The sequence below is a fragment of the Eublepharis macularius genome, chromosome 16 (assembly GCF_028583425.1).
Source record: "Eublepharis macularius isolate TG4126 chromosome 16, MPM_Emac_v1.0, whole genome shotgun sequence".
NCBI lineage: Eukaryota > Metazoa > Chordata > Lepidosauria > Squamata > Eublepharidae > Eublepharis > Eublepharis macularius.
The window spans coordinates 30,025,585-30,037,762 of NC_072805.1; the positions used below are offsets into that span (position 1 = coordinate 30,025,585).

Genomic DNA, 12,178 nt, shown 5'->3' on the forward strand with positions numbered 1-12,178 from the left:
AGTGCTGTTCTTCCCCATGTGTAAGGAATGATGAATTGAAAGTTAACTTTAGTTATCAGATAAGAAACGTCAGAATGATGCCACTTTGCACAGGCATTAATTGAGATATATAGGCATTTGATTAAACTATTAAGCTCTGTGTTGTAAAATTTACCCAGATAAATGACCATTTGTTGAGAGAGGGGGAACCCTCATAAACATTTATGGACACTTTCTGCTTTATACTACATTTTCTGAGTTACAACCCAAAAGTAGTAAACAAAGGCTCATATTTTTAATTAACAGCAAAATGCACACTGCCGTATAATTTTCTTTTCAGTACGACATAAAAGCTGGCATTTGCTTGCTTAATGCTATGCAATCTCATGAAACAGCTTGACTGTATACATGCATGACACCCCAAAATCAGTTTTCTGACACTAGTTATTTAGTTATAATGTCAACTGGTATCCTGCCTCCTGCATAACTGTATACTTAGATGTACAGATGTTAAAATATCTCATAACAGACTTTTCCAACCCTTTATTTTGATATTTAATATTATTAATATTTTACTATTAATAAATATTTATAGAGCACATGCTCCCAGAACGATAGCTTAAAAGGCCAAGAAACATAAAGTCAATCTAAAATGTCTGAACTAAAGATCAGTGAACAAAAATAAGCTGAAGTGTCAACAATAAGTAATACAATACTCTAACCCAGGGATCCCCAATCTTTTGGGACATGGGGGCCGCATTAGAGTGCCCAGTGCCTAAAGAGGGCCACAGCTTAACTCAAAATGCAACAAAATTGCAGGGTTATAGCAGCAAATAAGCAGGTTGGAGGGCCGCACAGAAAGAGCTTGGGGGCTGCATGTGGCCCACGGGCCGCAGGTTGGGGACCCCTGCTCTAACCACTATACAACCTCCCCCATGCCTACCATCATGTTCTCTCTCTCTCCCTCCTCCCACATCTACCATCACTATTTCTCTTTCTCTCTCCCCCTATTCCTAGTGTCTCTCACTCTCTTTTCTCCCTCCTCCAACACCTGCTGCTCTGGGATCATGCCCTACAATCAGATAGAGTACAGATACAGAAATGCCCAACAATTCTGCAGCATGCCAAATGCTTCTAACCAGCCGATTATCTTAGATCCCTTGAGATCTCGAAATATCAGAGATCCTTTACCCTTGCATGCTTCAACACTTTGCCTTCAGCCCTCATGTTCCACTCCCTCAGCGGCTCTGCCCATGCCATACAGGAAAGTAGAGTCTATCGAACATGTTCTGTTGCACTGCCCATTCTACAATAACATCCGAACTCACTATATAGCTCCAACCTTGTCAACCTTGTCAAGAAAACCTGAACATTATGTCTCCCTCCTTCTTGCAGATTCTTCCCTGCAGATAACCATCAAAGTTGCCAAATTTTGCCTTTGGGTGTGTGAGATTCACAAGTGGTTGACTGAGGGCCAAGCTACACGTGACGAATGACACTTGAACGGCAAGTGTATTTCTCCCTGTTCACTTGCCCTCCACTCAATCCACTTGCCGTTCAAGTGTCATTCGTCATGTGTAGCTTGGCCCTCAGTTTCTTTTACCCGGTCAAGCAGAGATCTAAGCATGGTTAACAATCAGTATAGAAATTGTTAACACAGAGGAGAGGTGGGGAGACATTGTGTGTTCTTGAGTCTGGGGGCCAAGCTACACATGACGAATGACACTTGAACGGCAAGTGTATTTCTCCCTGTTCACTTGCCCTCCACTCAATCCACTTGCCGTTCAAGTGTCATTCGTCACGTGTAGCTTGGTCCTGAGTCTCAGTAACTTGCTTCCTTGTAGGAGGAAGGTATCATCTCTCTGTCCCTCCTACAACCTGTGCCCACTGTTCTGTGCTCACTGCGTGTGCCCTTATTTTATTCTTCTTTTACTCTCTGAAGCTGATTCTAGATTGGTCGAGCCTTTGAAAATCAAGAGAGTATTGATTCTTGAAAGCTCGTACTTAGTTTTCTACTGCAGACCAACATGGCTACCCTTCTGGAACTTTCTTCTGCTTACAGGAGAGGTCTCTCTTGAATGGAAGAACTCTCCCTCTGATGGCAAAAAGGTTCTTCAAATGGAGGAAGACTTCTTACTTATGAAAAGAGAATCGCCAGGCTCGATCTAGTGGTAATTTCCACTGAGGGAAGAAATTTCTGTTAGTGGAATGAGACTTTTATGCCACCACAATCTCAATTATACCCCAAATGTTGCTCCTTGGGGGACAGAAGATACAGCACGAGGGGTGATTTGGAGCTCTGCATTAGAAGGGGAAATTAGCAGTCCCCTCTCTTCTGCTGACAGAAATCTACCTCTGTATCCAACCCAGCTGAAAAATACCAACGCAAGGGCAAAGAAATTTTCCCAAACTTCTACGTACCACAAAAGGGTTTTGTTAGGAGGAGGGAAGTTGGCCTCAAATAAGTGCTTTTCAAAAACAAAAGCCATATTTTTCTACAATCTGGGACTTCCTCTGGGTTTTCATAACTCTTACCTCACAGTCCAGGCTGATCTTGTTGTGTTGATTTGGATATCCATACATTTGCCAACCATTCAGTAGTAAATATAGCATTGACAGGGACTGAGGGCACAAATGGAAGGAAGATTTTTGTCTTCGGATCCAATGTGTTATGAAGTAAAATGTGACGCTAGACAGGTCCTTTAATCCTACATTGAGAGAAACCATTCACTTGTAAAACAGACAATTTAAATTTGCATTCATTCTGGCATTTTTCTCCAGCTGGTTTTTCATTCTACAAGGACACTGAACTGAAATGCAATCCCTAAAGCGGTAAACAGGGAAGATAAGAGCTTTAAGAAAAAAGAACCCTTGTACAACATTAAATAATTTTAACTAAATGTAAAGCATGTCTTAACCTCTTGATTTGTGCTATATTGTAAAGTAAAGTGGATTAAAAACGTGATTTAGCCCTGTGAAGAATCTGAATGTTAAAATACTCAGCAGCATATGCTGGGAAATTGCAAAGTTTTGCAGCTTGTCAGGGCGGCCTGCCCAATGAGGTGGAGATTTTTACCATTCCATTTCCTTTATTCTTCCATTTGTTTTGCCTTCAGTTACAATTTTTAGTTGGGGGAGTTCTAAAATTCATTTTAGATTTTTTTCAGAGGTTTCCAGGTTAGTTTGAACATCCACTTTAATGTTCACTTCCCTTATGTATCAACTAGCAACAAAGCCCGTTGTGGGGGAAAAAATACAATGGGCTCTAGAAAGGGAAGGGCAGGCAGGCAGGCATTTGCTCCTCCTCCATCACTGATTCCAGCTGATGAAGGAGGGGGGTTGGCGTTGTCATCTGCTCCACACCGGATCTGCCTGATCTTGGCCATGTGAAGGGGTGGTGGGCTTTGCTGCCTGCTCCATGCATGATGCATGCCGGGTAAGGGGGGGCATTGCCTCCTGTTCTGTGCCTGACTACGGCTGAGTGAATGAGGGCAGGCATTGCCACCTTCTCTGATCCTGATCCCGGCTGGTTGAAAGGGGGTGGGCATTGCCACCTGCTCCCCACTGGGTGAAGGGAGGAACAGGCATTACCTCCCACTCCGCACTTGATCCTGACAGGTGAAGGTGGATGGCGGGCTTTACTGCTCACTCTGCTCCTGATCCCAGCTGGTATTTGTAACAGCTGCTCTGCTCCTGATTCCAGCAGGTTGAAGGGGGGGGCAGACATTGCTGCATGCTTGGATCCTGACTCTGGCAGGGTGAAGACAGGGTGGGCATTGCCACCTGCTCAGTGGTTTATTCCGGTAGGTTGAAGAGGGTGGGCGCCGCTCCTAATACCTGCTGGGTTAAGGCAGTGAGTGGGCAAAGCCACCTTCTCTGCTTCTGATCCCAGCTGGATGATGGGGGGCGGGCATTGCCAAGTGCTCCATTCCTAATACCAGCTGGATTAAGGTCAGGAGTGGCATTGCTACCTACTCTGCTCCTAATAACAGCTGTATTAAGGTGAGAGAGGAAATTCCACCTGCTCCACTCCTAATACCAGCAGCGTTAAGTTGGGTGGTGGGCATTGTCACCTACTCCGCTCCTAATACCAGCTGGATTAAGGCAGGAAGTGGGCATTGCCATCTGTTCTGCTCCTAATACCAGCTGGATTAAGGCAGGGGGAAAGCATTGCCACCGACTTCGTTCCTAATATCAGCTAGGTTAAGGTGGAGGTGGGCATTGCCAAATGCTCTGCTACTAATACCAGCTGGGTTAAGGCAGGGGACAGCATTGCCATCTGCTCCACTCCTAATGCCAGCTGGGTTAAGGTCCAAGATGGGCATTGCCATCTGCTCTGCTCCTAATGCTAGCTGGGTTACGCAGGAGGCAGGCATTGCCACTTGCTCCACTCCTGATCCCAGCTGGCTGAAGGGGGAACCACTAGCGATCTATTTAGATAGTTTTCTGCAGCCTTCCGTGAGGTCGGTTAAATCCTTTATTAAAGATACTACTGACTTCATAAACCTAGTTGAAGACATGGTGGTCCCTACAGGGGCATACTTACTCACCCTAGATGTACAATCTCTCTACACGTCGATCCCCCATAACGAAGCCAGAACAGTCATAGAACAGACTTTAAATAATAGACACAACCCCTTTCCGCCCACCTACTTTTTGTTGGACCTCCTGGACCTTATTATGGAGAAAAATTACTTTCGTTTTGAGACCCAGTACTATTATCAAATAAAAGGGGTCGCGATGGGTTGCCCCGCGGCCCCTAGCGTGGCAATCCTGTTTATGGCAGCTTTAGAAAATAGATTCCTGTATGACCCAGAGATGAACCCGTTCTTGAAACAGATGATTTGCATGAGAAGATTCATTGACGACATTTTTTGCATAATGCGCACGTCATCAGTAGTAGAGGATTTTGTGGCTTGGTTAAATGGATTAGATGAAAACATACGCTTTACACACCAAGGCAGCCATCAGAGTATCCCCTTTTTGGATGTAGTGGTCTTCAAGAGGACAGACACGTCCCTGGGTGTTAAGCCCTTTCGGAAACCCACTGATAGAGCCGCATACTTGCAATATAATTCTTACCATAGGATGGCGCTGAAAAAGAACATCCCGGTGGGACAATTTTTACGCATCAGGAGAAATGCATCGTTTCAATTTCATTACCAACAAGAAGCTAATAGGATGAGTAATGACTTTAAAGCACGTGGATATCCAACTTGGGTAATTTCCCGTGCGAAACAAAGAGCGGATCGTTGCACCCGCTCACAGTTGCTATCCTATAGACAGCGTGAGGTCGATGGGCGGGGTATTCCCTGGGCCATCGACTATTCCCCATTAGCGGATTCGATAGTTAAAATCATCAGAAAATATTGGCGCGTCCTGGCAGGTATACCGGGCTGTTCAACTCCGCCCCGCATTGGGTATAGGCGAACCAGGAGTTTTAAAGACCTTCTAGTACACTCGGACCTTGCGGACCGAGCTAAACCAACCAATTTACCACTTGGTCACTTTCCTTGCGGCCACTGTAGTGTGTGTGCTCTCAGTGCAGATCTTAACACGCTAAAATTCCCCAAGATACAGTATCCAATAAAATCTAGAGACTTTTCTACTTGCAATACACACAATGTAGTGTACCTCTTACAATGCTGTTGTCCAATGTCATACGTAGGCTGCACTAGCCGCTCTGTGCGCCTTCGCATTCAGGAACACCTCTCAAGGGTTAAAACCCATAGTGAAGACACACCCCTTTACCAACATCTTCGAAAGAAACACGGAGGGGATAGAAGTTTCAGATTCTCTGTTTTAGAAGTAGTAAAGAACTCTGGTTTCAACAAACGTATGCTCCTCCAAGCAGAGATAAGATGGATTTTTAGGTTAGATACTATGTTCCCAGAGGGTTTGAATAACGATATTGACTACTCGGTGTTCCTCTGAACCTCATGCGTAAAACATATAAGCATCTCCCTCCTTCCAGATCAACACTTGTCCACCCCATTCCTCCCCCCCGCTCCCTTTTCCTCCCGCTTCTGGTTTTTGGCTTTCCTTTTTCTCGCCCTTTTTTTCTCCGTTTTCTCTCCCTCCCTCCCCCCCCTTCCCCCCCCGTCTCCCCTCTCCCTCCCCCTTTTTGGCTCCTTTTTCTCTTCATTTTGTTTCTTTCTTTCTTCCTTCTTCTTCCTTTTCTTTCCATTTCCTGTTTTTCTTTCTCTTTTGGCTTTCCCTTCCCCCCCCTTCCCTTGTTTAGGTCCCACTCAGACATTAGTCATTTGAAATAAATGTATCTGGTACTGATATGTCTTTAAATCAATTAATTGTATGGCAATTGACCTAGTGGCTTGTATTTAATGGTGGATATCCACGCCCCCTGCACCTAACTCGAGAGCTGGATCTCTAAATGTAAACCTGAATGTAAACCAGAATGCTTTTTGAGTTTGGATATGAAATACTTTGATTAACTGTAAGTATGAACTGGCGTTCCTTCCCCCCGCTCCTTTTTTCTCTCGTTTCTGGTTTTTGGCTTTCTCTCTTCTCGTCTTCTTTTTCTCCGTTTTCTCCCCCTCCCTCCCCCCCTCTCCTTGCTCCCTCCCCCCTTTCTGGCTTCTTTTTCTTTTCATACTGTTTTTTCTTTCTTCTTCCTTCTCTTTTCTTTCCCATTTTTCTTTTTCTTTTGTCTCTCCTTTCCCCCCCCCCCTTCCCTTGTTAAGGTCCCACTCAGACATTAGTCATTTGAAATAAATGTATCTGGTACTGATATGTCTTTAAATCAATTAATTGTATGGTAATTGACAATTGTCCTAGTGGCTTGTATTTAATGGTGGATATTTATGCCCCCCGCACCTAACTCGGGAGCTGGATCTGTAAATGTAAACCTGAATGTAAACCGGAATGCTTTTTGAGTTTGGATACGAAATACTTTGATTAACTGTAAGTATGAACTGGCAGACGGTAACACAGGGGCAGCCAATATTGGGCTGATTACTGATAGTTTGTGATATAAATTGTAGGACATTGGTGGCCTGATGAAGAACTGGGTTTGAAACGAGCCGAAAGGAATAGACCGGTATAGCTCGTCGCCACCTTGGAGCTCATAAATCTTGGACGCCACCGATTAACTTCAACTGGCACCGTTTGCAGCCTGTGATAAAGAGGCTCCGTTAATATATGGGACTTGACTCTCTCAGTCTATTGGAACAAGTTTGCAGCCACATTGAATTGAATGGAATCGAAACTGTTGTGTTTATATTGATTGTATAATTTACTTGTGCTGCAATAATAATAATAGCTGTGTTGGCACACTTCCTTGTATTGGTGTGTACTTAACTATTGTGGAAGTGTAATCTTCTCCCTTTGTTTTGGTTGTGTTTTGCCGGGAGTTGCAAATGGATTATAGAGATATTTTTGCATTTTCCAATGATGAGCGGGAGAGAATCTTATCTATTCTTCCTTCCCTCTCGGATGGTCGAGGGGCTTCCCCTTCCCAGGATTGGGATCTTTATTTGGGACAACGTACTAAATTCACTAAGTTAACTCTTCATGCGTCCTCCCTGATAGAATATAGTAAAGAGAATATCATCCCCAGAGGCTTACGGCTTCACAAACCCCCGGGGATGTATACAACTGATGAGTCCTTTAAGAAAAAGTGGGCTCAAATTTTGAATAAATGCTCTTTTGACCTCATGCTGTTATTAATTGAACGCATTGCTCAGGAAAAAGATGAGGTGGGGTCAGAAATCGAACAAGTGGAGCTGGAACTTAAAAATAAGTACCCTGAGGATGACTTTAGAACTAAATTTGCTGAAATAGGGAGACTGGTTAAGGAATGTGAAAACAAGCTTAAGGACCTGAAATTAAAGAAACTAAATAGGGACAAACAAGACTATGCTAATGGCAATATTTATAACTGGAAGGAACGGGTTACCAAAAAACGGGTTACCTGGGCTCCCTCAATTCCAGGTACAAGCGAATTCGACACCACTGACCCCTCGGATACTGACCAATCGGGTGATGAGGGGCGGACCCTCAGGAGCCGTACTGTGCCTTTCCAACCGCCCAGACGAGCTTTTTTAGGGAAGGGCCGCCTCTCACGCAGGGGCAGATACCGAACATAGTATTTAATTTATCCAGTCGGACACTTTCGGATTTGGAGGTACAGGTTTTGAATAAGGGACTAGGGTTTGTCCCCTGCCCAAAATATAATGCTCTTAATACCAGGATTGACTTGTATAAGTTATTCCGACAACTTAAATTAATGAAGTTTTTTGGCAACACTACTTCGGTGTCTTTATGCGCTGGTCTTAAAAGTAGGTCCACCTTTACACCTCCAGTACTAGATACCCAATTAGAAACATTTGAAAAATTGGTTCTCCAAGAAGTAACACTGATGGAGAGCCAGCCAAAAAAAGTAAGGTATAATTTAACTAAATCTGAATGGGCGGCTTTACAGTCCCTACAAAAGGATGAGGGAATCATCATCAAACCGGCAGACAAAGGGGGAGGGATTGTACTAATGGACAGGGATGATTATAGACAGGAGGTTTTGCGACAACTATCGGATCGCAATTACTATACCCCTATTGATCACGATCCCACATTAGAAATTCAGAGGATCATAAGGATATTACTGGACAATGGGCTGGCGAATAACTTCATACAACAACCATTATATCAGGCATTACTAAATCGGGACCCACGGGTCCCGGTTTTTTATTGCCTGCCCAAGATCCATAAACAAACCCGACCACCTCCAGGACGCCCGATTATTTCGGCGTGTAATTCAGTCCTGGAACCACTAGCGATCTATTTAGATAGTTTTCTGCAGCCTTCCGTGAGGTCGGTTAAATCCTTTATTAAAGATACTACTGACTTCATAAACCTAGTTGAAGACATGGTGGTCCCTACAGGGGCATACTTACTCACCCTAGATGTACAATCTCTCTACACGTCGATCCCCCATAACGAAGCCAGAACAGTCATAGAACAGACTTTAAATAATAGACACAACCCCTTTCCGCCCACCTACTTTTTGTTGGACCTCCTGGACCTTATTATGGAGAAAAATTACTTTCGTTTTGAGACCCAGTACTATTATCAAATAAAAGGGGTCGCGATGGGTTGCCCCGCGGCCCCTAGCGTGGCAATCCTGTTTATGGCAGCTTTAGAAAATAGATTCCTGTATGACCCAGAGATGAACCCGTTCTTGAAACAGATGATTTGCATGAGAAGATTCATTGACGACATTTTTTGCATAATGCGCACGTCATCAGTAGTAGAGGATTTTGTGGCTTGGTTAAATGGATTAGATGAAAACATACGCTTTACACACCAAGGCAGCCATCAGAGTATCCCCTTTTTGGATGTAGTGGTCTTCAAGAGGACAGACACGTCCCTGGGTGTTAAGCCCTTTCGGAAACCCACTGATAGAGCCGCATACTTGCAATATAATTCTTACCATAGGATGGCGCTGAAAAAGAACATCCCGGTGGGACAATTTTTACGCATCAGGAGAAATGCATCGTTTCAATTTCATTACCAACAAGAAGCTAATAGGATGAGTAATGACTTTAAAGCACGTGGATATCCAACTTGGGTAATTTCCCGTGCGAAACAAAGAGCGGATCGTTGCACCCGCTCACAGTTGCTATCCTATAGACAGCGTGAGGTCGATGGGCGGGGTATTCCCTGGGCCATCGACTATTCCCCATTAGCGGATTCGATAGTTAAAATCATCAGAAAATATTGGCGCGTCCTGGCAGGTATACCGGGCTGTTCAACTCCGCCCCGCATTGGGTATAGGCGAACCAGGAGTTTTAAAGACCTTCTAGTACACTCGGACCTTGCGGACCGAGCTAAACCAACCAATTTACCACTTGGTCACTTTCCTTGCGGCCACTGTAGTGTGTGTGCTCTCAGTGCAGATCTTAACACGCTAAAATTCCCCAAGATACAGTATCCAATAAAATCTAGAGACTTTTCTACTTGCAATACACACAATGTAGTGTACCTCTTACAATGCTGTTGTCCAATGTCATACGTAGGCTGCACTAGCCGCTCTGTGCGCCTTCGCATTCAGGAACACCTCTCAAGGGTTAAAACCCATAGTGAAGACACACCCCTTTACCAACATCTTCGAAAGAAACACGGAGGGGATAGAAGTTTCAGATTCTCTGTTTTAGAAGTAGTAAAGAACCCTGGTTTCAACAAACGTATGCTCCTCCAAGCAGAGATAAGATGGATTTTTAGGTTAGATACTATGTTCCCAGAGGGTTTGAATAACGATATTGACTACTCGGTGTTCCTCTGAACCTCATGCGTAAAACATATAAGCATCTCCCTCCTTCCAGATCAACACTTGTCCACCCCATTCCTCCCCCCCGCTCCCTTTTCCTCCCGCTTCTGGTTTTTGGCTTTCCTTTTTCTCGCCCTTTTTTTCTCCGTTTTCTCTCCCTCCCTCCCCCCCCTTCCCCCCCCCGTCTCCCCTCTCCCTCCCCCTTTTTGGCTCCTTTTTCTCTTCATTTTGTTTCTTTCTTTCTTCCTTCTTCTTCCTTTTCTTTCCATTTCCTGTTTTTCTTTCTCTTTTGGCTTTCCCTTCCCCCCCCTTCCCTTGTTTAGGTCCCACTCAGACATTAGTCATTTGAAATAAATGTATCTGGTACTGATATGTCTTTAAATCAATTAATTGTATGGCAATTGACCTAGTGGCTTGTATTTAATGGTGGATATCCACGCCCCCTGCACCTAACTCGAGAGCTGGATCTCTAAATGTAAACCTGAATGTAAACCAGAATGCTTTTTGAGTTTGGATATGAAATACTTTGATTAACTGTAAGTATGAACTGGCGTTCCTTCCCCCCGCTCCTTTTTTCTCTCGTTTCTGGTTTTTGGCTTTCTCTCTTCTCGTCTTCTTTTTCTCCGTTTTCTCCCCCTCCCTCCCCCCCTCTCCTTGCTCCCTCCCCCCTTTCTGGCTTCTTTTTCTTTTCATACTGTTTTTTCTTTCTTCTTCCTTCTCTTTTCTTTCCCATTTTTCTTTTTCTTTTGTCTCTCCTTTCCCCCCCCCCTTCCCTTGTTAAGGTCCCACTCAGACATTAGTCATTTGAAATAAATGTATCTGGTACTGATATGTCTTTAAATCAATTAATTGTATGGTAATTGACAATTGTCCTAGTGGCTTGTATTTAATGGTGGATATTTATGCCCCCCGCACCTAACTCGGGAGCTGGATCTGTAAATGTAAACCTGAATGTAAACCGGAATGCTTTTTGAGTTTGGATACGAAATACTTTGATTAACTGTAAGTATGAACTGGCAGACGGTAACACAGGGGCAGCCAATATTGGGCTGATTACTGATAGTTTGTGATATAAATTGTAGGACATTGGTGGCCTGATGAAGAACTGGGTTTGAAACGAGCCGAAAGGAATAGACCGGTATAGCTCGTCGCCACCTTGGAGCTCATAAATCTTGGACGCCACCGATTAACTTCAACTGGCACCGTTTGCAGCCTGTGATAAAGAGGCTCCGTTAATATATGGGACTTGACTCTCTCAGTCTATTGGAACAAGTTTGCAGCCACATTGAATTGAATGGAATCGAAACTGTTGTGTTTATATTGATTGTATAATTTACTTGTGCTGCAATAATAATAATAGCTGTGTTGGCACACTTCCTTGTATTGGTGTGTACTTAACTATTGTGGAAGTGTAATCTTCTCCCTTTGTTTTGGTTGTGTTTTGCCGGGAGTTGCAAATGGATTATAGAGATATTTTTGCATTTTCCAATGATGAGCGGGAGAGAATCTTATCTATTCTTCCTTCCCTCTCGGATGGTCGAGGGGCTTCCCCTTCCCAGGATTGGGATCTTTATTTGGGACAACGTACTAAATTCACTAAGTTAACTCTTCATGCGTCCTCCCTGATAGAATATAGTAAAGAGAATATCATCCCCAGAGGCTTACGGCTTCACAAACCCCCGGGGATGTATACAACTGATGAGTCCTTTAAGAAAAAGTGGGCTCAAATTTTGAATAAATGCTCTTTTGACCTCATGCTGTTATTAATTGAACGCATTGCTCAGGAAAAAGATGAGGTGGGGTCAGAAATCGAACAAGTGGAGCTGGAACTTAAAAATAAGTACCCTGAGGATGACTTTAGAACTAAATTTGCTGAAATAGGGAGACTGGTTAAGGAATGTGAAAACAAGCTTAAGG

The 12,178-nt window shown here is 43.9% G+C and overlaps 2 long non-coding RNA genes across 2 annotated transcripts; both read left to right on the forward strand.

Moving 5' to 3' along the window:
- Positions 1 to 6,707: 6,707 nt before the first annotated feature.
- On the forward strand, positions 6,708 to 7,271 carry LOC129344302 (uncharacterized). Its single transcript, XR_008598376.1, has 2 exons — positions 6,708 to 6,900; positions 6,981 to 7,271. It is a non-coding gene; the product is annotated as an uncharacterized LOC129344302 (long non-coding RNA).
- A 3,799-nt stretch (positions 7,272 to 11,070) lies between these two features.
- LOC129344299 (uncharacterized) lies at positions 11,071 to 11,634 on the forward strand. Its single transcript, XR_008598375.1, has 2 exons — positions 11,071 to 11,263; positions 11,344 to 11,634. It is a non-coding gene; the product is annotated as an uncharacterized LOC129344299 (long non-coding RNA).
- Positions 11,635 to 12,178: the final 544 nt, after the last annotated feature.